This window comes from Mirounga leonina, unplaced genomic scaffold (assembly GCF_011800145.1).
Source record: "Mirounga leonina isolate KUSES-001 unplaced genomic scaffold, KU_Mleo_1.0 Mir_154, whole genome shotgun sequence".
Lineage (NCBI taxonomy): Eukaryota > Metazoa > Chordata > Mammalia > Carnivora > Phocidae > Mirounga > Mirounga leonina.
The window spans coordinates 39,512,022-39,531,041 of NW_023270389.1; the positions used below are offsets into that span (position 1 = coordinate 39,512,022).

The 19,020-nt window shown below is 41.2% G+C and overlaps 1 pseudogene; it reads left to right on the plus strand.

Annotated features, from left to right (window-relative positions):
* The first annotated feature begins 17,207 nt into the window (after positions 1-17,207).
* On the plus strand, positions 17,208-17,616 carry LOC118013703 (annotated as a pseudogene).
* Positions 17,617-19,020: the final 1,404 nt, after the last annotated feature.

Genomic DNA, 19,020 nt, shown 5'->3' on the forward strand with positions numbered 1-19,020 from the left:
TCATCTGCTTTCCATGTGTAGGTCAGTTTAGCTTCCTAACCAGGCTTCTACGGTCTTCTTCCTTCTCACATCGCACGGATCTCTGCCTCCTGGGTGACTGCCCTGCTCAAGAGAAGACAATGCTTTCTGTGCCCACTTGATGCTCTGGTCTATTGCCTGGGCTAAAGAGAAGCAGCACTTTGTGTGCTCTGGGCCTTATAGAGATCTTCATAAAGCAGCACTTTTATTTATTTACTTTATAAACTTTAAATCCCAAGGATTTCAGCTGAGTTCTGCTAGGATTATTGGGTAGCATAGTGATTGAGGGGCCAGGGGACAACAGGAGCAGCATATATCAGGTGGCACTTAAAACCACCCCTCCTCTCCCACACTGACCTACTAGGCTTGGATTAATCTTTGTTGACCACAAATTACTTTCACAAGATGCTTCTTTGGTTTTTAGGCATGTAGATCTTATCTTTCTCAACCTCAACATCCCGTTCCATATAAATTTGTTTGATAAAAATATATTGAGGACCCATTCTGTCTCAGTTACTCTGCCAGGCCCTAGGGTTATGCTGGTTGATGAAACATCCTCCATTTCCATCATTATACAGATTGCAGCTAACTCCCTGACCCCCCAAATGTCCCCTTTTGTCATGCAAGTTTATAGCCACAAACTGTCTGAATATTCAGTGGATAAACAGTTTATAACACCTACTGCCCCTACTGCCCAACAAATGAACAACAGAAGATTGCATTTGTGAAATGCCAAGGAAAGAAGCACCATAGGATTTCGGAGGAGCAATTGATTCTTGGAAAGGCTGGACTAAGCTCTGTGGAAGAGTTGGGAGTTGAGTTGAGACTTGAAGGAATGGAAGGACTAGATGAATGAAATGATGAATGGAAATACAAAGGAATGCCATTCCATGAGGAATGCATATGGCAGGTCCAAAAAGAGAAAGGCAGTACAGATTTGTACATATGCATTCCAGGAGGAATGCTCAGGACAGTACGGAGTCACACTGACCTTGATTCAAATCACAGTTTGATCACTTAGTACGCTTGTGTGTGACCTTGGGTTAGTAAATTAAATTCTCTGAGCCTCAGTTTCCTAATCTGTAAAATGAGGATATCAAAACCTACTTCATGGGTTTTCCTATGGATTATAAGAATACAAAGTATATAAGTGTAGATAAAGCACTAAGAATCATGTCTGGCAAATAGTAAGTGCTTAAAAACCAATAGGTCTTGCCAGTTTGGTTGGAGCAGATGATGCATGTAGGGTGAAGGAAGTACTCGTTTTGATATTTCATTTTTGGAGTTTACCCATTGCTGTTGTGTGGGAGAAAATGCCTGAGGAACACTCTCTGCTTGGTTACTCACACAGGGAGAAAAAAAAAATTCAGATGGAAAAATAAATGGGGGAAATGGACTGGTTTCTTGTACTTCTTCCAACCTCTTATCAGATGTGTTGAGCACCTGACTGACTCAGCCCGATTCTGTCCATGTGCAGGACATGTGTGCACCAACTGGGGACTGGGGAAGGACACTCCTTTTCTCACTTTGTCCTTTCCTTGTCATGCAAAGCAAGGGAAGACTGGTATATGACATGATCTGACCATATCAGTGTTATTATGTCCTAAGATTAAGTTGAGTTTTTTTAATTTAAAAAGCTATTAATACACAGTGCTCAAACATTTCCCCTTCCCCTCATAAAACACCAGCTTCCAAACACTTAGCTTTACTTGCTCCAATTTTGTCTTGTCCTTTGTAGCACAATAAACTTCACTGACTGATTCGACTGGCTCAGTCTGACTGTTGGCTTCTAATCTGTTTCCTTTACAATCAATTGAAACTTCAAAGTGAAGATGCCATTTTGCACCTACAGGACAAAATAGATCAACAGCTTTAATTTAGAGTCTGCACACACAAGTCCTTGTTGAAATCTCACCTGAGTTGCTGCTACAGCCACAATAAGGTAAAATTAGCAGAATCAGAAATAATACGTCTGGCTCTGGTTGGTTCTCAATGTCTCTTTCCTAAAAGAATGCAAACTTGTCCTAGAAAACCGGAGAGAAATGCAGAGAATTATCAGTGGGAGTGGGACATTTAAAAGTTGCAATAAAAACAACTAAAACAGGAAGAAAGTGAGAACATTTGGTAAATACAAAAGAATAAAAAACAACAAGAAGGAAAAAGAATTATTCAGGATAGGGGCGTCTGGCTGGCTCAGTGGGTAGAGCATACAACTCATGATCTTGGGATTATAAATTGGATCCCAATGTTGGATGTAGAGATTACTTAAAAAATAAAATCTTTACTAAAAAAAAAAAAAGACTCATTCAAGATAGGTTAATAGTTTGCAAATGTGACAAATTACGAAGAATTGTTGAAAGAATGGTACCCCCATATTGGGTGGGGACAAAAAGTTGTCTCGATTGAATGGGAGGGAAGCAATGGAGCTTAAAAGCTTGATAATAGGAGGAAGAATCAAATGGGATTATAATTCCATTCCAGCAGATTTCTTTTATTATGAATTAACAGCAGACAGAATAGCTCCTATCATGATTTAATTAAGCAGGGCACCCCTAAATTTGCATTCCTTGTCCTTTTGTTCCTCATATGGCTTCTTAGCCTTTCTTCTGGTGAACACCTGAGCATGATTGCGTTACAGTGAATGAAGTGTCTCCATGGGGCATGCCAGTGAGAACCATGGGGGGCACAAAGCATATTGTGTGTATCGCTGAGTTTCCTGTGCCAGGCCCCAGACTGGGCACACATTAGGTGTTCTGTGAATGTTGTGACATAAATAAATGAGTGCCCCTTTTGCTTTTCCGATTTACCCATTTCTTTGATTATTCTTTAAATTGATTGCTTATCCTTTCACTTCCTCAGAAGCCATGCTTTACCTCTGACATCCAAGAAACGTGAAAAAAAGAAAAAAAGAACAAAAGGAAAAAGAAAGGAACCACGAAGCCACAGGTCTTCGATTCCCAAAAGGGTTTCCCTGCTAACACAAAGTATTTCATGTGTATGATGAAAGAACCTAAATCAGTCTGGCTCCATCGTGACAGTAAGTAACAGGCTGACAAGCTGTGCTTTGCCTGATAAGTCACAGAGGGCTGGGTGTGTTTTTCATACCCTGCCAGTTTTGAGCTGCTACCTGACAGATGTCTGTCAGGCTGTGGCAAGAAGAACGAGCCTCAGGGAAGCCCCACACTGCTGCTTGCACCCACGACTGGCTATTAAAATTAGCCTCCCTTCCCCTCCTAGGCCATCTCTTCCCTGGGCCTAGAACCAGAGGTATTTTCATTATCCTACTTCTGGAAATTAGAGTGCAGAACTTGATTGTCCTGATTCTAGAGCATGGAGAGAGCCTAGTAAAAGGTAACAGATTTGAGAATGGCAGGGACACTTCTTGGGTGTGTGAAAATAAGTGAGTAAGGAGGCCGTGCTTCCTGATCAATAAGAAGTGTGTGTCCTGTCTTCGTAGATTTGCTGTAAGGATGCAGATCATGTGCTTGGGGTTTATGAAATGGAACTTGCTAGAGACTGAAGGTTTGTGTCTCCCCAAATTCATATGTTGAAAATGAATCCCCAGGGTGGTAGGATTAAGAGGCAGGGGCTTTGGGAAGTGAGTAGGTCATGAGGGTGAGGCGGCCATGAGTGGGATTAGTGCCCTGACAAAGGAGACCCTGGAGAACTCTCTCTCCCTTTCCACCCAGTGAGGACCCAGCGAAACAGTTTGTGCACCAGGAAGGAGGCCCTCACCAGGCACCGGATCTGTCGGTGTCTTCATCTTGGACTTCCCAGCCTCAAAAACGGTGAGAAATAAATGTTAGTTGTTTAAGCCACCCAATCTAGGGTAGTTTTACAGAAGCCCAAACCGGTTAAGACGGAATCTATGGAGCAGTGGTTCTTTCCTGGAACAATTTTGTATTCGCCTGCCTCTGGGGGCATTTGGCAATGTCTAGAAACATTTTTGGTTGTCCCGACAGGTGCTACTGGTCTCCAGTGGAAAAGACCAGGGGTGTTGCTTTCTACAATTCATAGGACAGTCCCCCCACCACACCAGGAATTATTCTGCGCAAATTCTCAATGGTGCTGTGGTTGAGACACCCGGCTGGGGAGCACAAATGCTCTAGCTCAGTGCAGAAGCTGATGGGTTTTATTTCTAGAAGGATTGCTGCCTCATTCTACTTAAATAAACTCCCACTCAGAAACCCATCAGCTGACCCTGCTCCCTATTTAAAAACCATTTGGGCTTTACTCTATTAAAATTAGGTTAAACTAATAGGTTCTGCAGTAAATATATTTTAGAGACACAAAGAACCACAGTACTCTTCAGGTCTGAAGGCTGTGCTATCCTCCCACGGTCTCACAAAGTCTTCTGGAATATTTCCCCGCGCTGCCGCTCATCCTTGGACACACTCCATGCAGTGGTGTGTAAGGTGTCTGCTTGTGTGTGGGATCTGCTTTCTGGCTCCTGGCTTGCTGAGATTTCTGTGTCACTGTGTTGGCAGAGTTGGCCCATCATTCTCTGAATGATGTCCCTCTCCAGCCCCCAAATTCATATATTGAAGTCCTAACCCCCAGTAGGTCAGAATGTGACTGGAGTTGGAGATGGACCTTTAAAGAGGTGATTGAGTTAACAAGAGGTCGTTCGAGTGAGCCAATATGACCAGTGTCCTTATAAGAGGAGATGAGGACAGAGACAAGTACAGAGGGAAGACCAGCAGCATCAGCATCTCCTGGGAACTTTGTTAGAAATGCACATTCTTGGCCCCAGTCCAGACTTGCCGAATCAGAAACTCCCAGGGTGGGATGCAGCAATTGGTGTTTTTATCAAGTCCCACGAGGGGTTCTGATGCTCTCTCAAGTTTGAGATTCGGGTCACTGTGTCTGCAATTCTCTGAGAATTCTCTCTCTCTCTTTTTTCTTCTCAGCACAGTTTCTTCTGCCTGCAAGAACTCTCTGGTAGCTGAATCCCTCCCTGGAGTGACACCCTCTCCTTTCCTGAAAACACCCCTCATACTGCTTTACTAAGGGGAAATCAACAGAAAGTTCACAGGTTCAGTGATGCAATGTTTGGTTCTCTAATCATCCTTCCATTAAAATGAGAGCATTGGCTATTTCTTCCCCTGAAAGTTATTTTTCTCCAGACCAGGGTTATAACATCTTTCTCCCCAGTTGCAGTGTTAAATGTTCTTTTGTGATATCATCAGGCTGTAAGTTCCAAATTTATGGAGTCGAAGAGGAAAGTAGGGGGGGGAGGTGATCTTCTTAGTAATTCTAGATAAATAGTAATGTTAATAACTAAAATTCATAAAGCACTTTTCAATGTGCAAAGCTCCTTTTACATGCTGACACATTAGCTTCCTCACCAGTGGAGTAGGGATATTTATACTTAGCTTACAGGTCTTTTTTTTTTTTTTTTAAGATGTATTTATTTATTTCAGAGAGAGAGAAAGAGCACAGAAGGGAGAACAGAGGGAGAGGGAGAAAGAAACCCAAGCCGGCTCCACACAGAATGTGGAGCCCGATGTGAGGCTTGATCTCAGGATCCAGAGATCACGACCTGCGCCCAAACCAAGAGTCAGACGACTGAGCCACCCAGGTGCCCCAGCGTATAGTTCTTTTAAAACAAGATCATGAGCTTGGTTTCCTACTTCCCAGATGGGAAAATGAGATTCAGAGGAGTCAGACGGCACAAGAGGTCAGTCTGGCAAAGAGATAATATGGGCATGGTTTTCTCTAAGTGATACCATCGTTGAAAGCTAAGAAAGACCCCATTTGTTCCCACAGTATGCTTTTTAGCACTGAACAGAAATGGTCCAGCCATCCAGGACTCTTGCTGCTATGTGCTTGGGAAAAAATTACGCTTCTTTCCTCTTCTGGCTGTGGGTCCTTGGCCTCACTATAAATAACTAAAATGTATAGCCCAGGGGGCCCTGCTTTCAATTCTCTTCTGTAAATTTACAGAGGAGAGAAGACAGAATCCGCACTCTGGCTAATTAGGGCTAGAGATGATTGTTAAAAATGCATTGTGACAAAAACAAACCATCAGTGGCACGGTACTGTCAGCAGTGGGAGGGCTTGGGGGAGATGTGGCTGAGGACACCCAGGAGATAAAGGTGACTCTTCTTGTGTTCACTGATGCCAGCACAAAGGAGCCAGAGGACCACTGGGGAAAGACGGGCACTGGCCACAAGCTGGACAGCTATTTCTGTTTTTGACGCAGAAACTCTGGGTGACACCACAGATGATTGACAAATAATTACCAGCAAAGCACCCAGATAGATTCATGTCAAAGACTTTGCAGGAAACTGGGAAATGCTGCTGAATCCTTGATGGAGTAGCACAATGAGAAAGAGCGTGCCTGTGCATGCTCACGTATATGCACGTGCATCAGGTTTACGACTGTGTGTGAGTGCGTGTGTATGGATGAGTGTGTGTATCTGCGTGTTTAATAGATTTGGGGGGCACCTGGGTGGCTCAGTCAGTCAAGCGTCTGCCTTCGGCTCAGGTCATGATCCCAGGGGCCTGGGATCGAGTCCAGTGTCGGGCTCCCTGCTCGGCGGGGGGGTCTGCTTCTCCCTCTCCCTCTGCCCCTCCCCCTGCTTGTGTTCTCTCACTCACTGTCTCTCTGTCAAATAAATAAATAAAATCTTTAAAAAAATATATTTGTGTGTGTCCTCTACAATCCCCACAAATGATTAAGGGGAAGAACTTTGAATGATGTGCAAGCATGTCAGGGTGTCTTTGAGAAAACATAAATTTCTGGGAGCCATGGAAATTGAGATGGAATTTTCCTTGGTTCTCTTAAGGAGAAACGAGTGCCAAGATTTAGGGTATAATTAGAATTTGTTAAAGTGTATTCTTGGCAACCACCTACTTAATAGGTATTTTATGTCTTTTTCCCCCCCTCTCTTTCAAGGTGAGAGTCAATTATATGCCATCCCTTAGCACGCTGGCATAGTCTTGCTCTGACCTCTGAAAACTGCCACCTGGCCCTGTTGTTTTTGGTTCTGAATGCGTAAGTTATTGTTTCCTTTTGCAGCATGATGATATAAGTAAAGCTCCAAATAACTCACAATAATAATACAAGAGCTAGGGGCGCCCGGGTGGCTCAGTCGGTTAAGCGTCTGCCTTTGGCCCAGGTCATGATCCCAGGGTCCCGGGATCAAGCCCCGCATCAGGCTTCCTGCTCAGAGCCTGATTCTCCCTCTGCCCCTCCCCCTGCTCGTGCTCTCTCTCAAATAAATAAATGATCTTTTAAAAAATAATACAAGAGTTAACATTTATTGTTTACTATGCACTGGACATTGTTCTAAAATTTTATAGGTAATATAGAATTTAACTCCTACAATTTGGAGACAGACTGAACGAAAACCTGTACTTATTTTCCTTCTTTTCTGAGAGCCTATTGTAACGAGAGCAGAGAATCAATTTTTTTAAAGGTATAAATCAGAGATTGAAAACTGGCAAACCAAGGACTGGATCTTGCCAGTGGATATATTTTGATTGGCCTTTAGAATATTTTGAAAAATATTATTTCCTGACATTTGAAAACTAATGATTTCTCATAAAAGTTAATATTTCTGTCAAATCTGGAAAATCAAAGATTTGACGACATTTTCTTCTCACCATGGGCTGAGGGATTGATAATGGTCACCATTCCAAATGAATGATAGGTCTTCAACAGGCTGCTACACAGACTTGTTTTATCTTCCTGGCCCGGGTTGTCATTTGATTTCATAATTCCTTATTTAAAAAATTCCGTAACAGCAAACGGAGCAGGAGAGGGCATCAATGAATGTGAAATTTCAACGTATTTCTGGAAGATTGAAAGTGAATAGAAAGTTTTGATTTGGAAGTCACAGCTTAAAATATACTCAGGCTAGTGGCATCTGGGTGTCGCAGTCGGTTAAGCATCTCACTTTGGTTTCACCTCAGGTTGTGATCTCAGGATTGTGAGATCAAGCCCTGCGTCCGGTTCTGTGCTCAGTGCAGAGTCTGCTTAAGACTCTCTGCTCCTCCCCACTGTGTGCTCTAAATAAATAAATAAATAAATAAATAAATAAATAAATAAATATTCACAGGTTGCACTAGCAGAACCCTGGTGAGGCTACAGAGTCTGGGTTAGTAGGTAAACTGAGGGTGGAAGGAGGCAGGGGGCTGAAAATGGACGAGGTATTTGATAATCTGTGCGGGGCAGTCAACCTATCCCCCCAGGACCATTGCAACATGAGCTGTCTTCACTCAGGTCAGAAACCCAGTTTCTGTCTTTTCTTGGTTTATTTTCTCTCTCTCTCTCCTTTTTTTTGGCTTTATTGAACTATCATTGACAAGTAAAATTGTAAGAGATCTTAAGTGTACGTCGGGGCAATCTGATGTATGTATACGCAGTGAAAGGATTTTGATACAGGTTTCCCCCACTATCCGAAAGTAGAGCATTCCCACGAAAATTTTCCTAAGCTGAAATGGCATAAAGTGAAGAAGCAGTTACTGTTTCATAAAAGTGAAAATCCTCTTTTGGTGAGGGGAAAACAGGTACTAGTTTAGGTCTTTCATAAAAGCGAAGTGCTGTAAAGCAAACTTTAGGATAGCGGGGGAAGCCGGCATATGTGTATACATATGTTGTGAAGGGATTCCCAACATCTAATTAATTAACACGTCCACCATCTCACATTTGTGCCTTTGTTGTTGTTGTTATTGTTATTTGGTAAGAACATATAACTTCTACTCCCTTAGCAAGCTTCAGACTTTCTTCATCTTATAGCTGAAAGTTTGTACCTGTTTACCAACCTCTCACTGTTCCCTGTGTCCCTACCCAGGTTCCGGCAAACACTTTACTACTGTTTTTATGAATCTGACATTGTTTTAGATTCCATATATAAGGGATGCCATGTCATATTTGTTTTTCTTGGCTTATTTCACTTAGCTTCTTTCTCCTGGCTAGATAATATTTCCTTACTAGTGTATGTATGTATACATCCATGTACATATATATATGTGTGTGTGTGTGTATATATATATATAGGAGCTGTATCATGAAAGAGATCCAAGAATAATGCTGCCACAAAATAAAAACAGAATGCACACACACACATTCATATACATCCATACACACACATATATACATACGCACACACACATATATAAACATGTTCTCTATGCATTCATCCATCGATGGACACTTACGTTGTTTCCATGTCTTGGCTATTGTGAATAATGCTACAGTGAACATGAAAGTGCAGATATCTCAATATCCTGTTTTCATTTCCTTTCAATATATACCCAGATTATATAGAGTATACGGTAGTTCTAACTGTTAATTTTTTGAGGAAACTTCATCCTGTTTTCCATGGTGGCTGTACCAATTTACATTCCCAGCAATGGAACACAAGTTTTCCCTTTTCTCCACATCCTTATCAACTCTCATTATCTTTTTTCCTCTTGATGATGGACATTCTAATAAGGGTGAGGTGATATCTCATTGTGGTTTTGACTTGCATTTCCCTGAAGATTAGTGATATTGAGCACCTTTCCATGTACCAGCTGGTCATTTATATGTCTTCTTCAGAAAGATGTCTATTCAGTTCCTCTGCTCATTTTTTAATTGGATTTTTTCTTTTTTTGCTATTTGGCTGTATAAGTTCTTAATATATTTTGCATATTGACTCCTTGTCAGAGATATGATTTGCAGATATTTTCTCCATTCAGTAGATTGCCTTTTCATTTTGGCGATGGTTTCCTTTGCTGTGCAGAAGCTTTTTAATTTAATGAAGCCCCACTTGTTTATTTTTTTTCTGTTGCCTTTGGTTTTGGTGTCAAATACAAAAAATCATTGCCAGGACTGATGTCAAGGAGCTCCTACATTTTCTTCTAGGAGTTTTATGGTTTCACGTCTTTTTTTCCCCTTAGAAAAGAAGCAAAACTATTTTAGGGATAATTGGACCAGCTGCTGTGTGTATTAGTGCTCTGGAGCAAAATTTTCCTCATTCTAGCATATGGGGCCAGCGTGCCCAGCCTAAAAACCAGCTCTGCCATTCTGCCCACAATCACTGAACTTCAAGTCAGCTACCTTGTTGTTCCATTCTTAAATGTGAATCAACAGCCAAAGATTACCACTCACTTTTGAAAAAAAATTGCAAAATGAAAAAGAAACATCAGGATAAACATGTATGAAACCTAGTCTTGGAGTATATAGATAATTCATGAACAAGAGATAAAGTAAAACAAACAACAACAACAACAACAAAAACCTAATCTGTATCATGAAAGAGATCCAAGAATAATGCTGCCACAAAATAAAAACAGAATGCTATAACAAGGGAAAATCCAAAAGCAAGAAAGACAACTTAAAAATTAAGCATGTGACTTACACAAAATTTGAAATCAGTGTTGGTAAATAGATCTCTCAAAAATCCCCCTGAAAGTAAAAAGTATACAAACATAGAAAATATAGTAAAAAGAAAACTGAGTTACAGAGGATCAGTATTGAGCTTTAATATCCAATTCATAGAAATTACAGAAAAATGGAACAGCGAAAAGTAAAGGGATGAAATTATCAAAGAAATAATAGAAGACAATTTTGTCAGGACTCAAGAATTACACGAGTTTTTAATATGTTGCACATCTGAAACTAATATAAGATTGTATATCAAGTATACTTCAATAATAAAAAAAAGAATTACATGAATTTTTACATTGAAAAGGGACCCCTGAAGAGTGTATAGAATGGAGAAGACACCTAGACACTTCAACAAAGATAAAAAGTGACAGAAAGCTCTCAGAGGGGAAAACGCAATGCAAATTAAAACAAAAACTCATGTCATCCTTCTCACCGGTAACAACAGGCCTCCGTGTTCTGAAGAATGATTTGAACTTTAGGACTTGATTACCTATAAAAATGATACATCAGGTATGCCAAATTAATAATCAGGTGTTCTTTTCAAGCATGTAAGTACCCAGAAAAAACCCTCCTAGAAAGTTCTTCAGAAGAAGCAAACAGATGAACTAAAAATAAACTAAAAGAGTAGGAACGTGAATTAGTGGAACTAACCCAGGGATCCAGTGAAAATAAAGCATAATCCCATGATAATGAGATTGGAGATTGGCTCGAGGATCCCCACTGAAACTGGGCAGGGTATGTTTCTTCTCTGTTGTGGGGAAGAGGAAGAGTGAGGAAGTGAGTGCCTCTTAATGTTTAGCGATTTCCTCAGTTCTGTTAGTCAGTTTTGCACCATAGAAATTGTACTACCTTAACTCTTATTTGTGAAAGTATATACTAATTGGTTATTTTTCATTTATCATGTACTAACATGGTCCTATGTTTTATGTGATTGCATTAGTTTGGACCTTAGTCATTTCAATGTGGTATATTTTACTGTGCATCCCAGAAAAAACACGTACACAAATCGCCTACAGAGCAAATAGTCCAAATTAGTACAGGCATCTATTACTCCCTCCTTCTTGAAGACTTTTAACATTGCTTCAGAAACACCATGCTCCCCTAGTTCTCCTACCTCATGGCCACTCCCTGGGGTTTTTTTTGTTTTGGTTTAGTTTTTTTGCTCATTCCTCTTTCTCATTCCATACGCTAGGACGCTAGAGCACCCAGGGCTCCATCATCGGATCACTTCCTTTATCCACACTCATCACTCACTCACTCCCTGGGTGACTTCATCTAATCTCATGGCTTTTAATACCATCTCAGTAGAGATGAATTCAAAATTCATATTTTTATTCCAGAATACTCTGCTTTTCAGTAAATGGCAACTCTAGCCAGCAAGGCTTTAAAATGTCCAGTCATCCTTGACTATTCCTTCCACATTCTACATCAGATCCCTCAGCAAAGCTTGTTGGCTGTGCCTTCAAAAGTCTCCAGGATCCCAGTGTTTTTGAACACCTGCACTGCTGCCACTCTCCAGGCCCCTGTCATCCGCTGCCTGAGTTGTCACGAATGCCTCCTCCTCACGATCACTCTGCTCCCTGGACACTATTCTGAAGACAACTGCCAGAGGGATCCGTTTTGAATGCAAGCCAGGTCATGCCTCGTCACTGCTTTAAACCCTCCACTGGCTTCCCACTTCACACAGAGAAAAGCCAAAGCTATCTCACTGGCCTACAAGCCTTTATGTGAGCCCTTGTCCCAGCCTTCCACATCGCCCCACTGGGATCCTCTGCTCCTCCCCCTTCTCTCCTGTCCACCCCGCTCCAGTGTGGACTGCCAGGCCTTGCTTTTCTTTAAACTTGCCAGGGATGCGCCAATCTTGGAGGCTTTTCACTTCCTGTCTGGAATACTCCTCCCCTAGTATCTCACTTCCCTACCTCCTTCATGTTCTTGCCGAAATATCCCTTGGTGAGAACTTCCCTCCCTACCCACCCTATTTTTCATTGCACCCCAGTCCCCCATTCCTGCTTTATTTTTGATCTTTGTAAAAGTTATCACCACCTGAATTACTACTTGTATTTATTTGTTCTTTGCCTCCTTCTCTTTGAACTGGGATGTGCCTTTCCAAAGGCCAGGGTCTTCTGTTCATTGCCATAATCCAAGTGCTACAATGGTGCCTGGTACTTAGTACGTGCTCAGTAAATATCTGTTGAATAAATGCACGAATAAATAAGTAGGTTCCAAGTCAAATGTTTTCAAGACAGATTGAATAGATTCAAAGGAAGAGATGAAACAGGTGAGGGGCTAAAAAATACTAGAAATATGATTAAGAAGGCATACATTTCTCCTCTCAACCTGTAATAATGTAATTATACCTACACTATTTGAAATGGACATTCTTATAAATAGTATAAAGGACCATGGAAAAATAGAATTGTATTTAATAATGAATTTGTAAACATTGTTTTAAAAAATCAATGAAATTTGGAATTAATTTCACACGGACTTTCAAATTTTAAAAGCCACTGAGCTGAAAGAGTCTCTTTTGTGAACGTTACTTTCACTTTCTTGGGCTAACTCGGTGGATCGGGTCTCCCAGGAAGAGCAGAGTCAGCATCACCTGGAACCTGTTAGAAATGCCAATTCTCAGACCCCAACCCAATCTGCCAAATCAGAAACTCCTCGGGTGGGGCTCTGAGATTTGTGGTAGAAGTCCTCCGGATGATCCCGATGTGTGCTAAGGTTTGCAAATGAAGGCTCTGACCCAGTCTGGCTCTCCGGAGGACAACGCTCCCTTGAAGCCTTCTCGAGTGGCTCCTGTTCTCCAGCTGCGTTCCTTGGACCACTGGCTTGGAGGAAGCGTGGACTGTTGTCCTCCTTATTCCTTTTTGTCTCTCATAGGCCACTTTTTCTCCCTCCTCTCACAACCCACAACACACACACACACACAGGTCATCAGACCAGACCTACTACCATTACACCTTCTTATACGACATTAACCTTTGTCTTCTGCCTCATGTACAAACAAGATAATATTTCCCTCATTTTAAAACATAAAACAAAAATTTAACAACCCATCCCTGAACTTCTTCTCCCTTCTAGTTATTGCCCCACCTCTTACCTTCCTTTTACAGCAAAAGTCAATATAATTCTCTAAAAATTCTCCTTTGTTTTCTTTTCGAACTCACTAAATCCAGCTTTTACCAACACTACTCCCCTAAAACTGCTCCCATCAAGGTCACTTTGCTTTGCTAACTGCAATGAGCAATGTTTAATCCTCACCTTATTGACCTGTCAGCAGCTTCTGAAGGTTCATCACACCTGCTTCCTCAGAATACTTTCTTCACTTGATGTCAAGCCACCACACTCTCTTGATTTTCTCCAGCTCAGTCTCCTTTGCTAGAACCTTCTCCCATACCTGAGTACTAGACTAATACCCTGAATTCTAGAGTTCAAACCTATATGCCAATGTCTACGCACCATATCCATTTTGTTGATTATTGGCATCTTCAAACGAGCATGTCCAACCCTGAGCTCCTAGATGTTCCCTCCAAGGTCTACTTCTTTACAGTCTTTACTTTTCCAGCTGATGATAACCCCGTTCTTTCAGTTGCGTAGACCAAAAACCTCGAGTTATCCCTGGCTCCTCTTTCTCTCTCATGCCACATCCAGGTCAGCAGCAAAACCTGTTGGTTCTTCTTTCAAAATACACCCAGAATTTGACTGCTTAAAGCCCCCTCCACTGCTGCCATCCTGCTCCAAGCCTCCATCGCATCTCACCTGGATTGCGTAGTGGACTCCTAACTGGTCCCATTTCCTCGCTTGTTTCCCACCAGTCCATCCTCAGCACAGCCCTGGACTGAGCCTGCTAAACCTAAGTCAGATCTCGTCACTCCTGTACTCAAATGCTTTAGTGATTTCCCATTTCACCGAGAGTGCAAAACAAAGTACTTATGATGATGTAAAAGGTCCTCCATGATCAGCCCTCCATTACCTTCTTGATTTAATTCCTGCTCACTCGCTCCTTGCCACACCATCCTCTTTACTATGTTCTTCAACACTTCAGCCATATTTCCACTTCAGGGTCCTGCCCTGCACTAACCACACTCTTTGTCTGGACTGTCTTCCTCCATGTATCTGCCTCCCTCCCCGCCCCCTTCCTCACTCCCCCCACCTCATTACTCAAAGGTCATGATTCCGGTGGTCCTTAGCTAACATTTCAATTTTCTTTCCATTCTCCCTCTCCTTTTCACATATTTTTTTTCTCTCTTTATAACTTAGCACCATAAAACATATAGTCTATTTTATTTATTTGTGTTATTCATTGTCTCTTTTCCACACACGAATATACACTCTATAAAAGTAGAAATTTGTGTCTCTTTTGCTCTGCCCTAGTTCCCAGAGCTGTGCCTGGAACATGGTAGGCAGTTCACACCTATCTGTTAAAAAATGAATGGCTGAAAACCTGAGCTCTTAATTTCAAAAATGTACTTACATTCAGCCACAGGCTTAATGGAGAATATAAAACTCTTGCATTTTTAACGGAAAGAATTTACATATTTTTGTGATAACCTTGTTAAGGTCTATCCTTCCTCCCACTTGATTGTTAGCCCCATGAGGACTGGGACTGAGTGTTTTGCTCACAACTCTCTGGGGCCAGGACCAGGTAAGGTAAGTGAGGCATGTGCTTTGGGCATAAAATTTAATTGAGGGAGGGTACATCAAGTAATCAAGAGAAATAATATTTTATCAGTAATCAAGATACTATTGTAATACAATAGTTTTTAAAGGTCAAAATTAGTACAAAAATCTGTGAGGAACAACACGTCAAAATTTTAAATAAAGATAAAATTCGTACTACTCACTTCCCTTAGCCTCAGTGACCAATATGACTCCACTTTGTTGATGATTTTAACTTTTGGTACCTGATAACCATTTGCTGAGAGAATGAATAAATGAAGGTCATCAAGGGGTCATAGAGTAAGAGGAATCTATCCCTTGGAGGCCTTTCTTTGTGCCTTGGCTTCAATAACTAAAGAAATGAACACTTACCATGTGCCAGGCACTAATTGAAGTGCTTTATAAATATATACATATAATAACTTACTTAAGCCTTCCCCAAAGCCCTATAAATAGTTACTACTATTATTATCCCCATTTTACAGAGGTGGAAATTGAGGTCTAGAGAGATCAAGTGACTTCTGTGAGTTCATACACTAGGAAGTGGCAGAGTTAGCTTGATAGTGACTGTGTGACATCTCCTTGGACAGGAAGCCTGATGGGTCAGCAAGGCACCAGGAGACATTCTAGGAAAAGGGAATCTAAGCAAATTCCTTTTACTGTTATAGAGCAAGTTCACATGGACACCAAAATAAATCATGAAAACAGAGGAAAAAAACAGATGTCACGATCCAAACACTAGGCTAGGGAAACTAATGTGGAATTATTTTATGAAGCATGTCAAACATATGGAACAAGTTACAAAGGAGGGCCATTATAGTTCTGGGTTTTTTTGTTGTTTTTTTTTTTAAGTACCATTGGTTTTGGAAACCAGAGTGTAAGTATAGAAGAAAAGAAAGCGAGGGAAAGAGAGAAATTATCCTATCCTCTGCAGTAGCAGACACAGTTGCCCCAATAGTTTTCTCATCATTACAGACCTTTAAAAAATGATCTTTTCCAATGAGAAGTAATTCATGGTATTCTCATGGGAGTGCAAGCAATCCAGTAAATTCTAAATGGTTTTGTATAGAAAGAATAGGCTCACAGGTGGGGATCACTTGCTAGAGATTATTTGCAAATCACTTGCTAGAGATTATTCACAGCAAATGCCATTGACGTTAGCCACACTAACTTGAAATCTTTGGTGCAAGGGTTCTGTTGAGGTTTATCCACAAAAAGAAGATTTGCCATTTAAAATGTGTAAGCAAGTTTTCAGAGAATAACGAACACATTTAATCGAGTATAATGTCTATATCCCTTATAGGAGCATGATCTTCCTTTACTTTGTGCAAAATAGTCAAGTTTTATTGCATGTTGTGAATGTTGGGAATAACATGTATACAAGTCTCTGGGAGAGATGTCAAGGGTGAACGAATGTGAGAGGGCTTTCATATTTGCAGTCTCTATCTTAAAACAAATCGTGTAATACTTAGGTAGTGACATAGATTTGAATTACAGCCTCTCAGATGACAACTTCTGGTTTCCCTCTCCTCTTCTCAAACCTTGCCAACAGAAGCAGACTCCACACAGACCCTGGAGCTGCAGGCTTTCTCTCTTGACCTCCTAAGCTATCCACCCTGGCAGCTCCACCGGTACATTTAGACTAGAAAACAATAAGAAAATAAATGTATCTCTCCTCAAGCTCCAAGGAGAAATTTATATTTCAATACAACTTCTTTTAAGATGTGTTGGGTAATAAGGTAAGATGTTTTTTTACTCTCCTTGTACTTTTACCTGAATTTCTGGGGCTCTTTGAAGTCTCAGAGGGGACTGACAGCCCTACATAGTTGTTTTTACAAGACCTTATGAGTGTTTGTCCACCTGCACCATTTTGTTCCATGTGTTCTTGAGAAGTGGAAACAGCTCTTGGTGCAGTTTGGTGTATCTGAGGAATGATTCTAAATCACTAAAAGCTCCAGTGGAAATAACAGAGGCATTTTAAGGTACTGATTTCCAATGGCAGGGGTGGGAGGGATGGGCACAAAATATCATTTATCAGTGTAAGATATAAACTAATTTGGTATCTCTCAACAGGAAAATAGGAGTCAAGGGATCCTCTTTCCTCAGAGCTGCCTATGGAGGTGGCAGCCGTCTCCTACTTGGCATCATGGCCACCCTCGGATCTCTGGTGAAGCCCAAGGTCATTAAAAAGAGGACCAAGAAATTCATCCGGCACCAGTCAGACAGATATGTCAAAATTAAGCGTGACTGGCAGAAACCCAGAAGCACTGGCAATAGGGAGCACAGAAGATTCAAGGGCCAGATCTTGACTCCTAACATTTGTTACGGGAGCAACCAGAAAACAAAGCACATGGTGCCCAGTGGCTTCCGGAAGTTCCTCGTTCACAGTGTCAAGGAGCTGGAAGTGCTGCTGACGTGCAACAACTCTCACTGTGCAGAGATTGCTCAGAGTGTCTCCTCCAAGAACCACAAAGCCGTTGTGGAAAGAGCAGCTCAGCTGGCCATCGAGAGTCACCAATTCCAATGCCAGGCTGTGCGGCGAAGAAAGAGAATAGACAGACAGCTTATGTGCACGTTGTATTTGTGTTAATAAAACCATAAAACTACAAAAAAAAAATAAAGAATCAGGGAATCCTGTGACCAGACTTCACTGATATTTCTTTAGTCATGCATATGGGTTTGAGAAAAAAATACTAGCTTTATAAGACTGCTTATAAATGTAATATGACAATGAATTTACAGTCTAAAATCACAAGAAGGCTGAGCGACAGGCATGGCAAACTTATTAAAACACTCTGCTATCAATTAACTGTGTGAACTTGGGCAAGACAATTCACTTTTATGGACCTTTGGTTTTTGTTTTTCTCTATAATTTTTTCTTGGGCATATGCAAGATGAAATTAATAAGTTTGCAGATATAATTTCATTCATTCATTGAACAAATGCATTGATCATCTACATTTGTACCAGGCTAATTACCAGATACCGATGATTCAGTACCAAGCAAGATACACTTGGTTGCTATCCTCTTTGAGTTTACATCCTAGTGGGAAGAGACATACATTAATCAAAAATCATAAAAAATAAAGAGAAAACTATAAATATAATGACTTTAAAGGGGAAAAATACCTTGAATTATGTAAGCATTTAAAAGGGGGAATTGAGGGCGCCTGGGTGGTTCAGTTGGTTAAGCGACTGCCTTCGGCTCAGGTCATGATCCTGGAGTCCCAGGATCGAGTCCCGCATCGGGCTCCCTGCTCGGCAGGGAGTCTGCTTCTCCCTCTGACCCTCCCCCCTCTCATGTGCTCTCTCTCATTCTCTCTCTCTCAAATAAATAAATAAAATCTTAAAATAAAATAAAATAAAATAAATAGAAGGGGGAATTGAGCTAGTCTACCATGGGCATTATATTCTGTGCAAGGGATAGTTCAGGAAAAATAAAATGTTTATGACCACACTTTTTTTTCAAAAATAGTTTTATGAGTCACATAGAGAAAATTTTATATTCTTATTTAATGAAATGGAGAAAAAAATTAGTGGCTTATATGAAGACTCTTTACAGGTACAAAACCAATTTTGTTAGGCAAAGGCAAGCTTCTAAGAACGAAGTACGGATGGACCTGTTTTGTGTGAGAGAGAAAATGGGCCTCATTTGTCAGCTGACTTCAAGGCATGGAATGGGAAGGGGTATGAGGAGTCTAGTGGGCGAGATAGCAGACCGCAAGGCAGTGTGACTGCGATCCTCTCCTGATGCCTGTAGTCTTAAATCTACTCAACTCACATAGTGCTTCAGTGGAAACTGGTGTAGAGGCTGGACTCTGCAATTCTAGGCAGTAGGCCAAGAAACAGAAATACTTACGAATATCAACTGTCAGGAATCTGCAGAAGGCAAGGCTGGGGGCCTTTGGGCTCACAAAGGTATAGCATTAGATTGAAGGTTCACTTCAGTAAGATTTCTG